This window comes from Balaenoptera ricei, chromosome 6, assembly GCF_028023285.1.
Source record: "Balaenoptera ricei isolate mBalRic1 chromosome 6, mBalRic1.hap2, whole genome shotgun sequence".
In the NCBI taxonomy this organism is placed as follows: Eukaryota; Metazoa; Chordata; class Mammalia; order Artiodactyla; family Balaenopteridae; genus Balaenoptera; species Balaenoptera ricei.
Window position 1 is genome coordinate 106,173,303 of NC_082644.1, and position 6,000 is coordinate 106,179,302.

The window sequence follows — 6,000 nt, forward strand, 5'->3', positions numbered from 1 at the left end:
TGCAATACTATATTGTATAGTTAACGATACTATACTGTATTCATAAACAATTATGAAGAAGGTAGATCTCATGTTAACTCTTGTTACAATAAAAAAGAGAATATATGATTTTAAATGTTCTGTGATAGAAAAGAACATAGTTCTATGAAGTGGAATGATGAGAGATGTATTGATTTATATTTGAGGACCAGGTGATGCATCTCTGAAAACATGGCGGTCAATTAGAAACAAGGAACAATGAATAGCATTGTTACGGGAAGGGAAGTGAGGGGGAAATCCAGGCAGAGGGAGCGGCAGGCCCAAATGCTATGAGAGGTAACTTGGCAAATTCTAGGAGCCGAACATTTGAAGTCAGCGTGGCTAGGCAGTTGAGAGGGAAGACTAGAAAAGGATAAAATGAGTCTCAGAAAGTTAGTATGGCTTAAATTATTCAGGTCTATGTAGGCCATGGCAAGGAGTTTGGGTTTAATTCTAATTTAAATGGAAAGCCCTGGGCAATTTTACGTAAGAGGATGGCATAGTCAGATATACATTTTTTAAAATGCTTCTTTGGCTTTAGGTAGAGATGGATTTGAATCGTACAAGACAGAACAGCAGGAGTCTAGCATGGAGTCCATCACAGCTGCCCAGGTGTAAACCTCTCTAGGACGCAGACTTTTCCATTTCAATATCCCCCCACCGTGAGGTCCTATAGCTTTCACACACTGATAGTGGGTACTCATTATCTCCATTGAAAACTGGTTCTATCTTTGGTTGGTTCTGACCAATAGAATGCACCGATTCATATTTTCCTTGTTTAATCTACCACTATGGATTCAAATTGTATATATTTGAGAAGCTATGTGGGGCAAGTTTCATAAAAATTCTCCAAGTATTTGAAGGCATCTACCTCCTTCTCCCTTTCAAGAAATGACTGTCCCTGTCAGCTACCTCCACTATTCTCTGTATGGGTATGAAAATAAAAACAACAAAAATTAACAATAACTTTCATTTACAGTGAATGCTTCCACATTCATCACCATAAGTTTGACTTCCATAACCTTGTGAGGCAGCAAGACAAGAGTTTTTAGCCTCAATTTATAAGTGGTGAGAACAAAATTCAAAGATGTGACTTACCAAGTTTGGACAAATAAGTGGAAGAATTGGGTCCTGAATCAAGGTCCTCAACTCCAAGTGCAAGCTTCTTTTCACCCTAGAGTGAGAGGCAGCATAGATGTAGAATAAGCTCAATTGTTCTGGTATCAGATTGATTGTCTGTGTTCGAATCCTGACCTTGATACTTGCTGTGTGACCTTGGAAAATTTATTTAACCTTTCTGAACTTTGGTTTCTTTATCTGAGAACAACAAAAGTAACTACCTCATGGAGTTGGATGACGTTAAATGAGCTAATAGATTAAAAGCATGAAACAATGAAAGAGTGTCTAGCCTATATTAATCATCAATAAACATATAATCAATAGATGTTAGTTATTATAGTATCTTAGATCTTCTTGGTCTAAAGCAATACTGGTGAAATAAAAGTTGCTTTGGGTTTAATATAAGGTATCTGGGTTTAGAATATTGACTCTGCCATAGTGTCATGGATAAGGTATATAATCAGTGAGCTGGTTCTTCATCTATAAAGCAGACATAAGCATACCTGGCTTACAAAATTGTTGTGAAAAGTAAATTCTGTAACTAATAAGAGAAATCACCTAGCACCAAGAACTATGTACTCAATAAATGTTAATTTCCCTCATCTTTGCTTTGATTTAACATCATTCCCCCAAGGAAGGCTTCCCTGATGCCCCAGGCTGAGTTAGACACCCTCCTTTCTTTGCTCCTAGCACCTTGCATCAACCTGGAGCAGAGAAGAGAATATGCTGCTCCTCTGTCTCCACCTTTAACCTGGAGCTGTTTGATGTACCAGGTACTGTTCTAAGCACTTTACAAATAACAATGTATTTAATCTTTCTATAAACCTAGGAAGGTGTACTATCATTCTCTGTGTATCAGGGAACTGAGGCGAGAGGGGCTTTGAATTATGCATCCCAGTTTGCACGGCCGGCACAGATGGGGTACTCACTTCTTCCTTCTGCTTGTTGAGGTCTCGGTGGAGATGTCATCCCCAGAGAGAGGACTTTCACGACTCCCTACTCCACAAGTACCACCCATTCACCATCATTTCTATGTCGATATTTTCTCCATCACAGCTGATTCACGGATTGATTGATGGACTGCCTCCGTCACTCAAATATAAGCTTTACTAGGAAAGGGATTTTGCCTCTCTCATCCACTGCTGTGTATCCAGCCCTTAGGAGACACGCTGACACACAGGATGTGCTCAATTAAGTATTTGATGGAAAATTAACAAGGGCATGCATTTATTTTTTTTATTTTTTTATTTATTTATTTTTTTTTAAATCATTTATTTATTTATTTATTTATTTATGGCTGTGTTGGGTCTTCGTTTCTGTGCGAGGGCTTTCTCTAGTTGCGGCAAGCAGGGGCCACTCTTCATCGCGGTGTGCGGGCCTCTCACTATCGCGGCCTCTCCTGTTGTGGAGCACAGACTCCAGACGCGCAGGCTCAGTAGTTGTGGCTCACGGGCCCAGTTGCTCCACAGCATGTGGGATCTTCCCAGACCAGGGCTCGAACCCGTGTTCCCTGCATTGGCAGGCAGATTCTCAACCACTGCGCCACCAGGGAAGCCCCCGGGCATGCATTTATTAATTATGGAATTTATTTTGTAACTTAAAAACAATGGCTAGGTCAATCTCTACTTTTTACGTTCTTGTGAAAGTTAGTGGCATTTTAAACGAAGTTGGGTTGGGGGACGAGGAAGACTGCACAGATGTAGGACTCCCTTTGGCCCTGCACTGGGTCTTCTGGGCTCTCAATAGCATAGCTTCTGTCTGAACAGCTGGCCAATAGCTGGTTCTCACCCTCTTCTTGGAAGGCAGGAGGGGTTTCTCTTCAAGGTGACAGGATGGGAAAGCAGAGGAAGGTGCACAGGGGAGAGATATACTGCAGCCGTGGCATTAAGCCTGGGGTTTGAGATGCCCACTAAGATTCACTGGGAAAAAACAATACTTGAAAAAGTGTAATGTCTAGTATTTATCACCTCGGTCTTTTGGTAGCCCATTCTCCCTGACATCTATGGAGAGTCTTAGGAACTAATATATTGTCTAACACCTACCTTGACAATGAGCCATGCACTTTTTTTGTTGTTAGCTTTAATTCTCACCTGTTATTCTCTAATTAATTGTTGCTGCTCTAAGTCTTATGTAACCCATTAGCATGATATTTAAGTTCTTAAACAACCTTTCTGATCTACTGTCTTGCTATTTTTTCTTCCTGTAATCTCTGCCCTCATCAAAAGAGATGTCCTTACTATTCCCTGTACACACTCCAAATTCCCTGTTACCTCTGTCTAGATTATTTTTCCCTAACTAGCATTCTGCATGCACAGATAGCATCCATCCTTCAGGGCCATTTCTGATTCTCATCATATCCTTTATGTGCAATAGTTTTTTCCTTTGTATGTCCTTATTCCTTGTATAACTTATTTATAACATTTAATATTTTCTATCACATATCCTATTTGCATTTAAGGCTGTGATGCTTTAGATTATTGTCCAATAAATATTCATTCCCTTCTTCCTCTGTGAGTAGAGAGTCTTCCCCAGAACTTGTTGATGTTGACCTTGGCCATGTGACTTGCATTGGCTAGTGAGGTACTGGCAGTCGTGATATGAGCCAAGGCTTTTGCAGTGATGCTGTCTCTTTGTGCTTCTGCCATTGTCATGTGAGTAATATGCCCTGTCTAGCTCACTGGTCCATGTAGGGTGACAGATATGATAGAAGATCTGTACGTAACCCATAGTTTGGAGACAAGCCTAGCCAAGCCAACCCAAATTAGCAGACTCCCCCAGCCAACCTTCAGATATTTGAGTGAAAATAAGTTATTGCCATTTTAAGCCACTGAGTTTTAGAATAGTTTTATTACACAGCATTATTGTGCCAATCACTGACTGATACAAAGTTTTAACTCCTTTCCTATACTCTGAATTGCTTGAAGCTAGGGAGAGTTTGATTCATCTTTTTTCACTCATGCAAAATTCCAAAACACAATCCTAATACATATTTTTTGAACAAATGAATGGATTAATAAATGAATGATTAAAGAACTCTAGAGAGAAATTCAAGATTCAAGAATCAGTAACACTAATGTACTCATTAGTTCAACAAGAATTAATTGAATACTTATTTTGTGTCAGGCATTGTACTAGAGGAACAGTATTCAGTACTAAAAAAAGCCAGACTTGGTGTCTTGATGCTCCTTGGTGGCTTGGGAAGGCTCGAGAATCAGGAATTCATAAATGCAGTCAACGTGCAAACTCTGATTATCCTTGAATCGCATGCGAAGGCAGCAAAATAATCAGAGAAGTGATAATGGATAGAAAAAGAGCAGAAGATCCCTCTCTCACTGCTGATTCCCATTATCTCAGGTTAAGAGCAAATCCCCAGACAGATGGGAGGAATTTGCATCCATTTGAGAAAATGAGTAGTAGAAGCTGACCCAAGGGTAAAATTGAAATCTATAGGGACAGGTACTGGTGGGTCATTTTCTGATTGCTGAATGACACCTCTATCCCTTTCCCCTATCATGGAGAGGCTTTTGGCAGGCTGAGCCTAAACGCCGTTATCATCCGTAAATCAAAAACCTGGATCCATGACGTCTAGATTTGACAGTGTGACCTCAATGCCCTTTTCTGAGAGCTTTTCCTGATTATTAAGCATTTCTGTCACACTTTCCTGCCTACCCCACCCACTCACCCCAAAGGTGTGGCTAAAGTAGCCTATTGCTGATGACTTCCATTTGGCAACACAAGGAGCTCTAGGAATGAGGATCAGAGTGCTAAACTTCCTGAATCATGGAAGGCATCAGCAGAACCAAGCGTTAAGTCCAGCTTCCTTGCCTTGGACACCAGCCACTGGGGAGCAAAATTCATCCAGCATGTGCTTTAATATCACCTAAGGCTTTCTGTTTGTGTCTGTGTTTTTGAAAGAGCAGGTGGCTAGTACAGACGGACTGTGAGAGAGAAAAGGCAACTTCTGCATGGCTTGGAGAATGACACGCCAAAAGAAATGCATGGCCATTTCCAAAACTAGCGTCTCTTAGCCTGAAAGAGTAAGTTGGAATTTTTTACTACCTTCAATAAATGCCACTTTGATGTGCTAGCAGACCCTAATGGGGACAGCAGCCATAAGAAAGTAAATGTTTTGGTCAAGTAGACAAATATCAACAGAGATCTATCTTCCAATCACTGTGCAATTTAAATATGATAACGCACATACGACATTTAGTACACTATTTAGCGTATGACAGCAACAACAAAAATAATAATACTATCATTGATTGAGTCCCTATAGTATACCAGGCAGTATGCTAAATGTTGTGAAGGTCTAATCTCAGCTAACCCTTTCAACAATTGTAAGAGTTAGGAACTGTAAGCATCGCCATCTGTCATATAAAGAAACTAAAGCTAAGAAATGTGAAATTCCTTGTCCAGAGTCACACACCTAATAAGTGATGAGGCCAGGATTTGATCTCAGGCATCTTACTCTAGAGCTCCTGGTTATAAATCCTACTTCATATCCCCTTTCATCATCAAGATCAGACATACAATGAATGGAAGCTAAAATCATCATCATTTTATTATGATCATAATTATTAGGTACCATAACAAGAAAAGTCACTGCATGAGAGTATTTTCTGGAATGTTTCTACTGAAAGAAATGGTTGATTGAAAAGTAAGGGTGCAAGTTTAAGTGTGGTCTTCAGGGCCAAACTGTAGGAGACAAATAAAAAGGAAGGGAAAGGTTGAATCCAAAATACCTGGTTCTCACTTCACCATATGGTAGCCTAGGCAAGGTGCTCCCTGAATCATTTGAAAAATGAAATGCAGTAGATCATATCATGGTCCTAATTCTTCACCTCTCTCAGTGTCTTCAAC